The following is a 17567-nucleotide window of genomic DNA, read 5'->3' on the forward strand; positions in this document are numbered from 1 at the left end:
TAGGGCTCCTCAGTCAAAAAATATTAAGTCCTTCCATGATGACCCTCTGTGTTTGAATCCTTGACAGTTTCTACAAGTAGACATGCATGTTCATTGACAGAAATGCAAAGAGTTTCTTCTTTGTCAGCAGAGCTTGAGCTTGTAAGATTGTAGATTACTTCCTCTAGATTATTTTTTACTGCTGACCTGTTCAGCAAACCTGGTAATCCTGATGTGACAGTTTCACTGACTGAAATAGAGGACCCTTACAAATGGAAACACTTTCTACTTTGGCATTTAGAGCCTGGTAAAAAGTCTAACTTCACAATTATGGAAAAATCAGCCAATAGAACTCTGTTCAAAAAAGTGTTAGGATATTGTGCCTCCATTGTCTGATGGGACTAGAAGTGTATAGTGAAATCTCTAGTTCTGCACGTTTCAGAGGATTTGGCTTTGGCTTAGTTCTACACTGTCTCGAACTGAACAAACAGCTGGCAGCAGCTGGAGTGCATTGCATGATCTTCTGGAACACTTCTTCCCGTTTAGTTTCACCCGGAAAGCTCAATTACATCCAGTCAGAGATGTGAACTGAAGCATGGTAAGAGGAAAAGGGAAATAAGGAGGTTCACTTCAAAAGTGAAAATCTTAACAGCTCTTTCAATATTAAGAAAAGATCACTTGCCTGCTAGTGCTAACAATTACAATGCAAATCCTTAAAATCAACATGCTATGTAATATCTCTCTGGGTGAAAACACACCATTCCCACAATGTCGGAATCTAAAAGCAGTTCATTTATAAGTGAACTAGTTACTCTAATGACAAGAAATGAAAAACCTCCCAATTTCAGCTTTGTTCAGAGGATATTTTTACTGGATATTTAAGCTGCCAGTAGTATATTAGCCTCTGGCAGAGTACTTGCCTTAAACATAAAGCTGCTAACTGCAGTTTAATTGTGGACAATAAAGGTTATCTGACAATCATTAATGAAACTTCCCCAGATAACAATTTATGGGGGGGATATGTTTTGCTAATTTCCCCTTGACAGGGCTCTTGGAGATTAAGTGTGCATATGGATCAGTATGTACATAGAGAATCTGCTTGATTTTTAGTCTCAGGAAATAATTTTCTAATGTGCCAAAGTGACTTTATGCAGTGGTTTAGACCCTCTAAGATAGTAAGGCATGTCTCCATCTTGAATAAAGATCATATCCACTGCCAGTCCTTTTCACCTCTGTTCCTGTTTCGAGTTTGTGTGGCAAGGTTTTGTTAGTGGGTGGGCGGGGCTACAGGGGTGGCTTCTGCAAAAAGCTGCTAGAAGCTTCCCCTAGGTCTGACAGAGACAATGCCAGCCGGCTGCAAGACAGACCCACTGCTGGCCCGGGCTGAGCCCATCAGTGATGTTGGTAGTGCCTCTGTGATAACATATTTAAGAAGGGAAGAAAGAAAAGGAGTGGCAGCTTTTGCAGCTGGAGAGAGGAGTGAGAAGATGTAAGAAACTCTGCAGACACCAAGGTCAGTGCAGAAGGAGGGGGATGAGGTGCTCCAGGTGCCAGAGCAGAGATTCCCCTGCAGCCTGTGGAGAAGACCATGGTGAGGCAGGCTGTCCCCCTGCAGCCCATGGGGGAAGGATGAGGGGGTGTAGAGATTCCACCTGCAGCCCGTGGAGGACCCCATGCTGAAGCAGGTAGAGATACCTGAAGGAGGCTGTGACCCTGTGGGAAGTTCATGCTGGAGCAAGCTCCTGGCAGGACCTGTGGCCCTGTGGAGAGAGGAGCCCACGCTGGAGCACGTTTGCTGGCAGGACTTGTGACCTCGTGGGGGACACACACTGGAACAGTGTGGTCCTGAAGGTCTGCACCCCACGGAAGAGACCCATGCTGGAGCAGTTCGTGAAGAACTGTAGCCTATGGGAAGGACTCACATTGGAGAAGTTCGTGAAGGACTGTCTCCCGTGGGAGGCACCCCACGCTGGAGCAGGGGAAGAGTGTGAGGAATCGTCCTTCTGAGGAGGAAGGAGCAGCAGAGAGAATGTGTGATGAACTGATCGTAACCCCCATTCCCCTGTGCCACTTTGGGGGGAGGAAGGAGAGAAAGTGGGAGTAAAGTTAAGCCCAGGAAGAAGGGAGGGGTGGGGGGAGGTGTTTTAAGATTTGGTTTTATTTCTCATTGCTCTAATGTGTTTTGCTCAGTAATAAATTAGATTAATTTTGTAAGTTGAGTCTGTTTTGCCCATGATGATAATCGGTGAACAAATTCTCCCTGCCCTTATCTTGACACATGAGCCTCTAGTTATATTTTCTCCTCCTGTCCAGTTGAGAAGGAGGAGTGATAGAGCAGCTCTGGTGGGCACCTGGCATCCAGCCAGGGTTAACCCACCACAGTTCCTTATCCACAGAGTAAGCTTTCAGTCTATCCTATTCATAAAGGGGGAATACAATTCTTCCATTCTTATTGCACCCTTACACCTAACTTTGAATATAGGGATTAGAATCATAGAATACCAGGTTGGAAGGGGCATCAAGAATCATCTGATCCAACCTTTCTTGGCAAAAGCTCCATCTAGACAAAAGCACGGTCTAGACAAGATGGTCTAGCACCCTGTTCAGCCAAATCTTGTAAGTGTCCAATGTTGAGCAATCCACCATTTCCCTGGGGGGGGTTATTCCAATGGCTGATTGTTCTTATTGTGAAAAATTTTCCTCTAGAGTCCAGTTGGAATCTCCCCACGAGTAACTTGCACCTATTACCCCTTGTCGTTTCTATGTTGTCCCGATCCAGTGTTGGGGAGGTTTCGATACGATCCCAAGAGCGAGATTAAGACACAAACAAGGTCAAATGCCGTGTACCAGGAACAGTTTTATTATAAAAAGAGTGAAAAAAAAGAAAAGGTAAAGGTAACCAATAAAAGCAATAGGACAGGGCAGAAAAGCAAAGCAGAAAACCAAGCAAGACTCTGGGATAGAATCGCAATAATAATCACCGCCATGGATCCATGGTGTCTCAATGGAGGGGTCCAAATCTCTCATTCTGCAATGGCAGATGAAGATGCAGGTCCACAACGCCTCGTGGGCGACGTTCTGTGGCGGTGGACGAAGGTGTGGGTCCACAGCGTCCTGTGGACAAAGGTGTGGCATGGGTCCACAGCGTCTCGGAGGTCCATCTCAGGAGAGTCCAAATCGTTCTGCAGCGGTGGGCGAAGGCGTGCCACCCTCATCTTGGCAGTCCCCTTTTATACTGGTGGCGGTCTTCATGATGGCACGTACGACATGGTTCCAGCCCTGTTCTTCAAGCAACTGTTACCTGACGCCGTGACGCATGACCCGTCAAGCATGACCCGTCAAGGTGTTTTTCGCAGGTTGAAAGTCTCTACGACCCAGCAATCGTCCTTATGACCCGGCAATCGTCCTTATCACACTCAATAGCTGGAGGGGTTTCCTGCTTGAGCAAAGCTATCTTTGAGACAAAAGTTCTTACAGTCCGGTTTCTCACATGTGACTCCTTGTAAAAAGGGAATCTCCATCTTCTTTGTAGCCACCCTTTAAATACTGGAACATGGTGATAAGGTGTCCCCAAAGCCTTCCTTTCTGAAGTCTGAACAAACCTAATTCTCTCAGCCTTGTCTCGTATGGCAGGCTTCCCAGTCCTTTGATCATCCTGGTGGCCCTCCTCTGGACCCTCTCCAGCACGGTCACATCTTTTTTTTTTTATAATGGGGACCAAAACTGAACATAGTAGTATTTAGAGTATCATGTATCAGCTTTGGCTGGAGTGCTGCATCCCTGAATTTCAGGGAAGCTCTTTCCCCTGCATATGCACCCCAAAGCTTTGTTTAAAGTTCATAGCACTCACCATCAACTATTTTTCTGTAAAGGATCAAAAGACTTCTCATTACTTCTTTACACTGAGTGCCTTGTCCTATCAAGGAATCAGGAGAGCTGAAGTTACCATTTCATTTCTAGGTTTTCAGCAATACCTTCCCACTCTGACACCCAGAAATCTAATTCAAGCAAGCAGATATGCAGTCCACAAGAAGAAATTTGTATTCCATTGTGAAGTTAACAGAGCTTTGTGTTCTCACTTTCCTACACTTGGAGATTTTCTACTAGAAGAAATTCACAGCATAGCCTTATAGACATGGATAATACCTAGCCCATCTCTGGGGTTCTGTCACCAAATGTCTTACCAAAGCAACATGGGAAAATAAAAAACATCAACCATGAGATCTGGCAATCTAGGAGCAAATGAAAATGCCTACACGATTGAACCCTGAAGGAAGACAGGTGTACAAGTGTATCCTCTTCACAGATTCACAGATCGGAAGGGACCTCTAGAAATCATCTAGTCCAACCCCACTGCTAGAGCAGGATCACCTACATCATGTTGCATAGATTTGCATCCAGTCAGGTTTTGAATATCACCAGAGAAGGAGACTCCACAACCTCTCTGGGCAGCCTGTTCCAGTGCTCTGTCACCCTCAAAGTGACGAAGTGTTTTTTCATATTGAGATGGACCTTCCTGTGTTTCAGTTTGTGCCCATTGCCCCTTGTCCTGTCACTGGGCACCATTGAGAAGAGTCTAGCCCCTTTTTCTAGACATCCACCCTTTAGCTAGTTATAAATGTTGATAAATCCCCTCTCAGTCTTCTCCAGGCTAAACAGACACAGCTCCCTCAGCCTTTCCTCATATGAGAGACACTCCAGTCCCCTAATCATCTTTGTAGCTCTCCGCTGGACTCTCTCCAGTAGTTCCCTGTCTTTCTTGAACTGGGGTGTCCAGAACTGGACACAGTGCTCCAGATGTGGTCTCATCAGGGCAGAGTAGAGGGGGAGGATAGCCTCCCTCGACTTGCTGGCCACACTCTTAATGCACCCCAGTCGACCAGGACTCCCAAGTCTTTCTCCACAGAGCTGCTTCTCAGCAGGTCAACCCCTAACCTGTACTGGTGTCTGTGGTTGTTCTTCCCTAGGTGCAGGACCCTGCACTTGCTCTTACTGAATTACTGAATTTTCATTTTGATGAGGATTTTGGAAACCCAGGCAGACTGCTCTTCCCCAAAGTCAACCAAGATAGTTTTCAGGGAAAAGAAAAGGAAGACATCCCAGGGGAAAAGTTATTAATGTAACATATCTAGGATTCTGTGAATCATGTGTTCTTGGGAAATGCCTAATGAAGAGTTCATATCTGACTGAAGTTCATGCAGCTAAGATGGGGGGGGGGGCTTACTGTAATAACTGCTAAGCTAAAAATCATGTAGAAGAATGAAGGTGAGAAAGAGAAGGTGAGATATGCTGCAAGTCTGTTCTTAAGTTGTTAACAAGGAGCTGGCAAAACTGCTAGAACTGGTAAAACCAGAGTGCTACAGAGCATGGAGGTTTAATAAACATGCTGCTTAATGTCATAATAGCCCTTTTTTTAACAGTTCTGCAGACCATCAGAGTACTTCAATGGCAGATGAAATACTACATTAAAAAAGTTGTAATCCTAAGAGCAGCTACTGTTAAAGTACTTTTCATGACCTTTATTGAAAGTGAGCTGAAAGATACATAATTATTGAAGACTTACAGAAATTGCTGACACAAGATTTTGAGAGGTTGTAAAATATAAACTTTTGGTTCTGTGAGAAGGCTTAAATTTAGATCTAGATTGAGTTCATGCACCAAGGCTGAACCCAAAGAACATACTTGGACCTTATTATTATTTGCTAAAAGTAAATATTTATCACAGACTTTTCAGTAAGCTCAGTTTCAAGTCTGTCTGCTCTGAAAATAAACATCCAGAAGTCATGTCAGGAAAATCACATGTAAGAAATTAATCAGAGAGCTTTTATTACTGCAGTACTCTAAGACCTCAACTGAGTTTTAATTGCAATAGATTTAGTATTTGCTGAAGTACTTGGAGTATTTGGAAAATAATCTTGCTCATCACTTAAAATTAGCTACTGGTTTTGATTTGCAGAATCCTACCATTGATAACCTTGATAACATTGACTACCTGTAGTGTATAGACCAATTAAAATTAACAACTGTTTCTTTAAAATTCCTGTTAATCACAGAGGAGCAAAGAGAACTTCAAAGCTCTGATTTTTGTTAGCATATCAAATCCTCATTTTTTTTCAGTAAAGCTTAATTTAATTTTATATTAGAAGTTTCTGAGATACTTAAGAATATATTCTGTGAAACTGTCTGTGCCTTTCAGTATCATAATTAAATTCTGAAATTGTGAAATGTAGTCAATGACTTGAGCACCACACACAACTACCATGGCAGTGAGCATCCATAATAAAACTGTTAGAAGTCCACAGCCTTAAGTTCTTTTGTCTTTCAAGTGCCTTTCATTTCTTTTGTCTGAAACAACTGCTCCATGTCTTTTTGGTATTGTTTGCAAAAGAGTTGTTAATATGAGAGATAGCTTTCTGTTTGAAATTTTTAACTCAATTAGATTGGAGGGGGTGTGTGTTTGATGATATTTTTCCTGTCATTAAATCCGCATATGGATTCTCTATCCAGAACAGAATACGAAGAAGATCAGTTGGAAGAGTAAAAGTAAGAAAACTCGTGGGTTGAGATAAAGACAGTTTAATAAGTAAAGCAAAAGCTGAGCATGCAAGCAAAGCAAAACAAGGAATTCATTCACTACTTCCCATTGGCAGGCAGGTGTTCAGCCATCCCCAGGAAAGCAGGGCTCCATCACGCATAAAACACCATTACTCCAAACGTCCCTCAGCCCCTTATATGCTGAGCATGACATCATATGGTATGGAATATTCCTTTGGTAAATTGGGGTCAGCTGTCTTGTCTGTATCTCCTCCCAACTCTTTGTGCACCCCCTGCCTACTTGCTGGTGGGGTGGTGTGAGAAGCAGAAAAGGCCTTGACTCTGTGTGAGCACTGCTCAGCAGTAACGAAAACATCTCTATATTATCTCCACTGTTTTCAGCACAAATCCAAAACATAGCCCCATACTAGCTACTCTGAAGAAAATTAACTCTATCCCAGCCAAAACCAGCACAATGGATAAGGTCTAATCCAGTCTTTTTTCCTGGTGTGAAAGTAAACAGGGCTGGAAAATTACTCTTACCTTCCCAAGATCTTAAGGGCTCACTACCTCGTGTCAAATTCCAAATACCTACATCTGAAGAGTTAGGATCCAGGTATTCATTAATCTTAATGCTGGAGGGAAACTTGCACAGGAAAGAGATACTCTATGAGCCTTACTGAAAAAGAAAATGTACATCAAGCACTGCATTCTGTAGTTTGGTTCTTTAAAACTGTATTCTTTCTTTCAAATGTATTGTACTGGGACAGTCTCTAGCTAGTGACTGAAGAGACATGTTTGGAGTAGGTATCCATGAGCTATCAGAACATATCACCCTGTAGGTCCTCCATATTCCAGCATGTTCTGGTCAAGTTTTTAAAGTATAAACTCCCATTCTATTTTGTACGTTATCGTTGATAGCGCAACCTTCCCTATTCTGTTTTAGTTAAGTGCATTCATTCTCAGATGACTAACAGTTACTCTCAGACAAGAACATGGCCAGAACACTAGAACAAATTAACATGAAATTATCTAAAAGGCACAGTATGCCCAATTATTACAGTCTTCAAATATGTATATCTCTTGAAATAGTTACCGTTGTGAAGTTCAAGGATGTAGCCTCAGACAATCACAGATGACTGCCCTTCTGCAGTTTTGAAATTCTAGAGAAACTCCATAATCATCACTGCAAGTGGAAAAAAAAAAACCAAAAACAACCAGCCCTAGTTTCTCTGCCATAGAGACACAATGGGAGAATGTGTGAAGTTTAAAGAGTTTGTATTATTTCAAGTTACAGTACTGAAAGCAAGGAATTATGATGTATCTTATAGCATCCATTTACTTGTAAATTATCCCATTTGCTTTTAAATTTTTGAATATTGCAGCTGTACTTAAGGATCACTCTTGTAATTTGCTGGAAAATTATTCCGAATAGGGAGAACACAATATTATTTAAGTATAAAACTCAAACCAGACCTTATTACTAAAATCACAACCTATGTTTCCATAATTACAAAAAAGTCATTGCCATTATTTATTTGAAATTTGCTTAGCTTAACTGTGAGTCAAGTAATTTTTCCATTCATAACCTAAAGGCTTAATATATAGCTTTGTAGTATAATAACATAGAGAATAAACAGATGGACTGACAGCCTATCATTTCTTTACAAAAGAAATGTTTTCAATAAATACACTGTAAATATTAAAAACTGAGGCAAGAATATTTTTAAATGACAGTATTTTCAATTTTCTTTCCATAAATTTAAGAGCAACTTGATATTTGCATAATTGTAAAACAAATCACTTGAAAGTTAGGAAATTCCAGAACTAAGTTTGCTTGCAGAATCTTAATTCAGATGCATCTGTGCAATTCTTATGATGCCTTTTTAATAACAGAGCCCCAAACTATTTTTTTCTAGGGAAGCTCACTTCATCCACTGCAGTGCAGAGTGTCCATGAAGTAAATTTAGTATTTGTTTTCTTTTAGCATTTTTCAGTGTATGATCATGGAATAAAAATATAATAATTTCTTGTCAGGTGCAGTGATGCAGTTTAGTACTGCAAACTTTTTAAAATACATGTTGTATGAGATGAATTTGTGTTATTCCAGCATAACAAGGGGAATGTGAGACATACGTCAGTTAGTAGTAATGTCTTTTGAACACCAAAATACTTTAATGTGAGTATTTTATTTTATCGTCATCTGATGCTTCCAACTACTACAATTTATTCAGTGTTTCTTTATCTCTTAATATCTTCTTTCAGCCACCAGGATTGACTCAAATCTTTGGTCTAGGTTTTTTTTTTTTTTTCCTCCTAGCTTGTTCCTGAGCCTTCCAGGAAGGATCTCTGATTGCAGCAGGAAGGCAAGCATGGCTGGTGCCAGGTGTTCCTGTTGGGGCAAGCTGGGAGATGAGACAAGCTCATTTGCTTGTCTGAAAAATAGCATGTAGGAATTCTGCTTACTAAACCCAGTCTTTTCTTTGGGTCTTGACTGAAAAATTAAATACTCAGCAGATATAAGAAACAAAATGAGGATGCTGAAAGCAGGTATACTGAGGGAGACCTGTTATGAATTATGCATCAATTCACAAATGTTGGAAATAAACTGGGTACAGATGTGGTCCTGTTTCTCTATGGTAGGAACTTATATGTAATCCTCTATCTCTCTTTTTCACAACTTGAAAAAACTTGAGTGCTTAAGTTGAATGAAAATTTTAAAGTTCAGTTTCAGAGTTCCAGTGCATCAGTGTTGTTCTGACAAAATTGGTCTTCTGGAATTTTTTTGAACAGAAGAGCCCATCAGGGTCATGAGTGAGAATCAGACTCCTGCTTGTACCTCTGTGAGGAAGCAAATGCGGACCAGCTGCAACCTTCCCTTGGTTCTCTCTTCCCATCTGTTGCAGAGATGGAAGTGGTTGAATGTAATCTTAAAACTATATACATGAGGCATCTCGTTATCAGCCTTGTTGTTGTTTTCCCACATATAAATATCCTGGTATTCCAGATGCCAAAATTCCACAGAATAACAGAATAAGCAGCCTTTGGGCTATGTAGTTGGCATCATCTGTGGAAAGCATTTTCTGCAAGCAGTTAGTTGTCTCACCAAACACTGAATGACTACTTCAGTATGTATTCCATCTGCGTTAGGAGTGTGAAGGCAAAGTAAATCTGTAAGGCATCAAATCTTTTTGTGTTTGCCAAACACTGAACCTAGCTATAAGGATTCCAGGTTTGGAAGACTGGCCCTGAAATAACTGTTCCACAGAGACAGTGAAGAAAATCTGAATTTCAGTCAACTGTAATAGAAGTTGCTCCATAGTCATTCATGGAAATGGTAGCATACAGCTGCAGATGAAAGCATGCATGTGTGCTCTGTGGCAGTCAACAGCGCCTGGATCTCATGGCCTGCCCCTCTATTCATGCTTCTTGGGAACAGGGAATTTAGACAGAGTTCTGTGGTTACAGCTATTTAAAGAAAAAAACAAAACATCCTCTGCCAAAGTCCTCTGCCACCCAAATAGCAGATCAATGGAAGCTACAATGTTATTCACTGTCGTAACCGATTCTTCAACTGCAATGTCTTCAAGAATCATAATTACTATTGAGAGGATAAATAGCTATATCACCCAAAAGTCATCAATTATAATTGTATTTAATAACCATTTCACCACCTAAAGTTGGAGGCTTCAGATTTTACGAAGTCTAAGATTTTGGATAGCAGGATATCCATTTGGTCATATGTAAAAGGAAATTCTGTATTATTAGTGGAAGTACTCTTTTGGGGAGGCTAGTAAGGAAGCAATGCCTTGATTTTTATTTTATTTTTTCGCAGCCTCTTGTCCCAAAATATCTGTTGTCATTTCTGACATTATTTTTACAATATTGTCTTAAAGGGTTTGAGTTCCTCACTGTCTCAGGTTCTTGTGCACCAGATGCCTGATGTTATCAGTGTGGGTGTACAGAAGATTCAGGAAAATGTGAAACACTTGACAAACACCCCATGCACCTACAATAGGCTTTTAGATTAAGGTGTGGATTTTTGAAGTGCATTTCCTGATCCTTTCCACTTACTGCACTTCGATTTGCACTGAAGAGCAGTCTCTCTGCACAGGTGTCCTGGTTTTCACCTAGAATAATTTTTACAAGAAGCTGGGAGGGGACACAACCAGTACAGGTGACCCAAACTAGCCAAAGGGGTATTCCATACCACGTGATGTCATGCTCAGCATAGAAAGGGGGCTGGCCAGGGAGGAGCAGTTTCAGACAGGCTGGGTTACAACCCAGCAAATTGCAATGTGTATCACCCATTTTTGTATAGTCTAAGTACTGTTCGTGTTATTTCCTTCTCCCTTTGCTGTTCCGGTAAACTGTCCTTATCCCAATCCATGAGGTTTTGCCTTTGTCTTCCCATTCTCCTCCACATCCCACCAGGGGCTCCAGGGGAATGAGTGAATGACTGCTGCCGGCTGGGACTAACCTACAACAACAAGGCTCCCACTGCACTGCGTGACTTGCTAATGTAGACATAGCTTTCCTTTCCCCTAAGAAAAGCAGTGAAAGAGTGCAGAAAAACTGAAACACTTTTCCACACATCCAACACACCCTGGGAAGGTCTTTCAGACTGGTGCTTCCCAGCAGATGCAGGGATGTCATGTCTAGCCTTTCTGTGCCAATTCCAGTGCTTTCATGTTTACTGCAAGTCCCCCACATTGGTACAAATTAGCAAACATTTGCCACATCTGTTTCAGGCATTGATAGCTTTAGCTTATCAATTAAGAATTTTAACAAGATAGTGAAGTACTCTCCATTTGCACAATATATTCTATATGTCTTTAAAATAATTGCTCTGTTCTATCACTTCAGTAAAAATTATTCGACAGAACAATTTCCTGTACTTAATGCAATTGGCTAAGTGGAACATGACTGAAAAGACAGGCTCTGATGGATTATCCCCATTTCTTCTTCATGATTATGTCACCAAGAAATAGTCCTATGGCAGTTATTGTAAATGCTTGCTTGTATGTTTCAAATCTCTCAAATTCTTTATTATTTCTATGACTGTGTTTTAGATACTAACTGCTCTTGGTTTTGTCTTTTAACATGATTTTAGAATGCCACTAGATGGAGCTGCACTTCCAGCTGTGTTAAACACCAAGTGAGCTGCTGAAACACTTCCCTTGGAAAATTCGGAGCACGGTTTCCAATTTGAGACTGCATGAATGTGAAAGCTTAATACCTAAATGGTTAAAAGAAATCTACTTACAAATGTTTGCATGAGCAAAATATGTAAATAATAAGTACTATTTTCTCTAAACTCACCAGAAATGGTCAGTAATTTCAAAGAATACAGTACCCTGAATGGTCCTAAAAAGGATGACTTCTTTTCCAGAAGCAGTGGAAATGTTTTGATTGTTAATTAGATGTTAAGTATTTGCTGATTAACCATAATCATCTTCGTATTTTTTTTCAGCTTTGTGAGTAGTTCAATTCAACAGGTGAAATTTTCATGCTTCCTATGGTCTGCGTATTTCTCTCAAACCTAATTTGTATGTAAAACATGTTAGCTGTACTTTGAGTTCCAGAATGGAGCAATCTTCTTCTAATGAGCTCCAAGACTGAAAATCTGAGAACTAGATGGTTGGTACAAATAGTTTCAGATCTTTCTGTGGGAAAATAAAACAGGGCTCACTTTACAGCCTAGAAAGAACAATCAGATTCTAAAATGATCACTATGGTACAAATATAAGGAGATCATCATGGCTATTTCTGATGTACTTTATTGTTTGAAATTAGTATTTCTAGGAAAGCCTACAGCATCAGAAAAAGGGATGAGAACAGAGGAGCAAAACCAGTGTGTCAGCTGATGGATAAAGTGAAATGTTCATCATGGATTTGGATGATATGATTATAGCATCATTCAACCCTTAGGGTTTATGGAAAAGAGCAAAGGAGACAAAGAGCAAAGGAAAAGTTTTCCAGCAATCCACTGAGCTTAATTAAAGTTTAGGGCAGTGCTTCTCAGCCTTGTTAATGTGTGCCTGACCTCAGTTAATTGTGTCTCCTGACAGCCCCCCACTCCCCCTGTAGCAAGTATATCTTGAAGCATCTGTGGCCATAGATATGTCTGTGCCACACCAGGTATACCTCTGAAGGGATTGTGGCTCAAGGATAAGTCCACACTGCAGAAGGTACACCTTGAAGCATCTGTGGCAAGGATAAGTCCATGCTGCAGCAGGTACACCTTGAAGTATCAGTGGCTGTGCATGGAGTCATGCTGGAGCACCTCAAAGTGTGTGGCCATGGATAAGCCCACAACAAGGGCAGGTTTATTTCTAACAGGAATTAAATGACTGCGCCTGGGGGTAAGGCCATGCTGGAGCAGGTATATCTCTGAAGGCATTGTGGCCCATGTGGAAGGCCATGCTGGAACAGGTACACCTTGAAGCAACTGTGGCCATGGATAAGTCTGTGCTACAGCAAGTATAACCCTGCAGAGACTGTGGATCATAGATAAGGCCCTACTTGGAGCAGGTACATCCCTAAGGGATTGCAGTCTGTGGGTAAGACCAAGCCAGAGCAGGGGCAAGGGGAGGAGTTCATTGCGATGTTAAATCCAATGGTCTGGCTCAAAGGGACCAGGGTGGAGACTATAATGGAAATACCTCTAAAATTTTGTAACCCAGGATTTGGGTTGCATGTTATAGGAATTACTGTAGCAGGAACCACCTGAATCAATGGAGGACAAGCCTTACAAAAAGCAGTGCAAGTGCAGCAGCATACCTGAGCGGGCTTTGGTGCCCAGTAACTCCACACCTCTTGTCCTGAGTGGCCAGCACAACAGATGGAGCCCATGGTCATGGGCTGAGTGACTCAATAGACATTTTGTGGACATTTTACAAGGGTGGTCCATAGACTAATGGAATGATATCAGCATATTATATTATATCAAATGTTGGGGGGGGGGGTGGTTAATGAGATGTATTGGATTGTGAGCATTACCTGAGCATGACGTAAATGGAATAAGGGATAGATAATGTCCTGGTTTCAGCTGAGATGGAGTTAAATTTTCTTCATAGTAGCTAGTATGAGGCTATGTTTTGGATTTGTGCTGAAAACAGTGTTGATAATGTAGAGAGATTTTTTTTTTGTTACTGCTGAGCAGTGCTTAAACAGTGTCAAGCCCTTTTCTGCTTCTCACACCACCCCACCAGTAAGTAGGTGGGGGGGGTGCACAAGAAGTTGGGAGGGGACACAGACAGGATAGCTGACCTAAACTGACCAAAGGAATATTCCATACCATATGATGTCATGCTCAGCTTATAAGGGGCTTGGAGAAGAGGAAGGATGGGGGTGGGGAGCAGTGGTGTTTGGAGTGATGGCATTTCCTAAGCAACTGTTACATTGGATGGAGCCCTGCTTTCCTGAAGATAGCTGAACACCTGCCTGCCGATGGGAAGTAGTGCATGAATTCCTTGTTTTGCTTTGTTTGTGCACATGGCTTTTGTTTTACTTATTAAACTGTCTTTATCTCAATCCACAAGTTTTCTTATTTTCACTCTTCCGATTCTCTCCCCATCACGCTGGGGGTTGGGGGTGGGTGAGTGAGCGGCTGCATGGTGCTTAATTGCTGGCTGGGGCTAAACCACAGCAGTATGTGCCAACTTCCCCGCGATCCTGTGGCTTCAAAAGCGTGAACCCTGCTGTAGTTGAGGGAGCTGGCAGAGTCTGTGAAATGGAGATTCCCAAGAGGCAAGGGCTGGAAACTGGTGGCTTTCAGTCCCAGGAGAGTATTCTGCCCCACCTACAGAAGAGATTCAGTGTCCTGGTAGCAGATGGGGGTTTAGGAGCTCATGTGGTGAAGCACCCCAGCTGGCTGCACCTCAGTGCAATGGCAGCTGGGGGAAGTGGCAAGTGATAGCAGTGTGAAACTGCCTGCTGTGGGGCAGAGGTCCCCATCTGCTGACCTGACCTAGATCAGGACCAAGGGAGGTTTGCTGCTTGCCAGAGGTTTAGATCCAGGACACTGTGGGGAGCATGCCAAGGTTTCTCTGTCTCTTGGCCTATTTGCCCCTGCTGCTTTTCCACATGAGTGCTAGCAATGGGGCCAGGGGAGGCCTGGAGCATAGCCCTCAGAATTGGGGCCAGTTCTGTTTAATATCTTTATCAATGATCTGGATGAGGGGATCGAGTGCACCCTCAGTCAGTTTGCAGATGACACCAAGTTGTGTGGAAGTGTTGTCTACCCTCTGCTTGAGGGTTAGGAAGGGTTTACAGATGGATACGAACAGGCTGGATCGATGCGCTGAGGCAAATTGTATGAGGTTCAACAAGGTCAAGTGCCAGGTCCTGCACTTGGGTCACAACAACCCCATGCAGCACTACAGGCTTGGGAAGAGTGGCTGGAAAGCTGCCCAGCGGAAAAGGACCTGGGACTGTTGGTTGACAGCCAGTTGAATATTAGCCAGCAGTGTGTCCAGGTGGCCAAGAAGGCCAGCAGCATCCTGGCTTGTATCAGAAATAGTGTGGCCAGCAGGACTAGGGAAGTGATTGTCCCCCTGTACTCAGCACTGGTGAGGCCACACCTCGAGTCCCATGTTCAGTTTTGGGCCCCTCACTACAAGACAGACATTGGGGTGCAGGAACTTGTCCAAAGAAGGGCAACAAACCTGGTGAAGGGTCCAGAGCACAAGTCTTAGGAGGAGTGGCTGAGGGAAGTGGGGTTGTTTAGTCTGGAGAAAAGGAGACTTGAGGGGAGACCTTATTACTCTCTAGAGCTATGTGGAAGGAGATTGTAATGAGGTAGATGTCAGTCTCTTTTCCCAAGTAAGAAGCAATAGAACAAGAGGAAATGGCCTCAAGTTGCACTAGGGGAGATTTACATTGGATATTGGGAAACATTTGTTCACAGAAAGAGTTGTCAGTCATTGGAACAGGCTGCCCAGGGAAGTGGTTGAGTCACCATCCCTGGAGGTATTTAAAAGACATGTAGATGTGGTGCTTAAGGACATGGTTTAGTGGTGGGCCTGGCAGTGCTATGTTAATGGTTGGACTTGATGATCCTAAAGGTCTTTTCCAACCAAAACAATTCTGTAAGAATGACTATGTGGCTCTGTAGGCAAGGGTCAAGGGTACCAGGGCCCAGTAGTGTTACTTGTCAGTGAAAGGAGGAACTTGAGGAGCAGTGATAGATCCTGCAGATGAACAACCACTTTTGCAGCTGGTATCAATTATAGGTTTTCAACTTTTATGATTAACAGGCCATTTTGAGCACCAACCTGACTGAGCGTGACAAAACACCTTGTCAGATTTGTCACGTCTGGCCATCCTGGTAAGAAGAGCTTTAAACTAGGAACAGCAAGGGAGGGAGATGACAATACACAATCAAGAGAGGCAGTTGTGACCTGGATTGACAACCAAAGGGTGCAGGGTGATGTGGACATGAGAGACTTTGAAGCCCGCACAATAGGGCAGAAGGGGACCCAATCCAAATGGAGGCACACCAATAATGATGTGCAGAGAGGACCGCATGATGGTGAAAGCTCTCACGCCCTTCCTGGAAAATCATCATGACTGGGTGCCCTTCTACATGCACGTAGCATGTAGTTACTAGGGCCTTCACCTGACTACCATAACTTTTCAAATACAACAAAGAATGGCTTAGTGACTACATCTGCCAGATCCTTCAGAATCTTGGGATGCATCTTGTCAGGTCCCATGGATTTGTGGATGTTCGAAATCTAGGTTCATCTGCAAAAATAGGATCTTGTTAATTTACAGGGATTACAGCCTTTAATCACCGAAGAATTTAGACACCTAGATTCAATACTGCAGTCCTCAGAGCCTGCACACAGCTATCACCTAATCTGATAATACCTGAAGGACCTCAGTTTTCTATGGTAAAATTTACTGCCTTTCTAAACTTCTGCTTCTGATCACACAACCACACTAACCCTAGGCTGCAAAGGTCCAAGCAGCTCAATGAAATCTCCTGCCTACATTCATCTTGTGAAAGGAAGACCTTCCCTTGGTCAAGGATGACATCTAGGCAAACTCAACATCCACATATCTATGGGCCCTGATGGGATGCACCCACGACTGCTCAGGGAGCTGGCAGATATTACTGCTAGGCTGCTCTTGATCAGCTTTGAAAGGTATGGAGATCAGAAAGGTGTCTGAGGACTAGAGGAAAACCAGTGTCCCTCCAGTCTTCAAAAAGGGCAAGAAGGAGGACCCAGGAAACTACAGGCCAGTCAGCCTCACCTCCATCCCTGGGAAGATGACAGAACAACTTATTCTGGGGATTATCAATAAACATGTAGAGGAGAAGAAGATTATCAGGAATGGTCAACATGGTTTCATCATGCCTGACCAATCTGATAGCTTTCTATGATGGTGTGACTGGCTGAGTGGATGAAGGGAGAGCAGTGGATGTTGTCGACCTTGACTTCATAAGGCTTTTGACATCATCTCCCATAACATCCTCAAGCTTGGGAAGTGTGGATTAGATGAGAGGACAGTGAAGTGGGTTGAGAACTGGCTGAATGGCAGAGCTCAGAAAGTTGTGATAAGCAGCACAGAGTCTATTTGGAGGCCAGTATCTAGTGGCGTGCCCTAAGGGTCAGTGCTTGGTCTGGTCTTATTCAACATATTTGTCAGTGACCTGGATGAGGGGATGGAGTGTACCCTCAGCAAATTTGCTGATGATACTAAAGGAGGAGTGGCCAATACACCAGAAGGCTGCACTGCCATTCAGTGAGATCTTGATAGAGAACTGGGCAAAGAGGAACCATATAAAATTCACTAAGGGCAAATGCAGGGTTCTGCAAAACCCCAGACACCAGTAAAGGTTAGAGGCTGACCTGCTGGGAAGCAGGTCTGCGGAGAAGGACCTGGGAGTCCTGGTAGACAACAAGCCCTCCATGAGCCAGCAATGTGCCCTCGTAGCCAAGAAGGCCAATGGTATCCTGGGGTGCATTAAGAAGAGTGTGGCCAGCAGGTCGAGGGAGGCTATCCTCCCCCTCTACTCTGCCCTGATGAGACCACATCTGGAG

General features: G+C 42.9%; 1 protein-coding gene across 3 annotated transcripts in view; it reads left to right on the forward strand.

The window, feature by feature from the left end:
• The window catches only part of RGMB (repulsive guidance molecule BMP co-receptor b), a 36836-nt gene extending 22787 nt beyond the window's left edge, over positions 1-14049 (forward strand). For all 3 annotated transcript variants that reach the window (XM_054810761.1, XM_054810762.1, XM_054810764.1), the window contains one exon: positions 11627-14049. The gene's annotated coding sequence lies outside the window, so the exon portion shown is untranslated. The remainder of the gene's footprint in view (positions 1-11626) is intronic.
• The last annotated feature ends 3518 nt before the right edge of the window (positions 14050-17567 follow it).

Source organism: Grus americana, chromosome Z (assembly GCF_028858705.1).
Source record: "Grus americana isolate bGruAme1 chromosome Z, bGruAme1.mat, whole genome shotgun sequence".
NCBI classification, from domain to species: Eukaryota; Metazoa; Chordata; class Aves; order Gruiformes; family Gruidae; genus Grus; species Grus americana.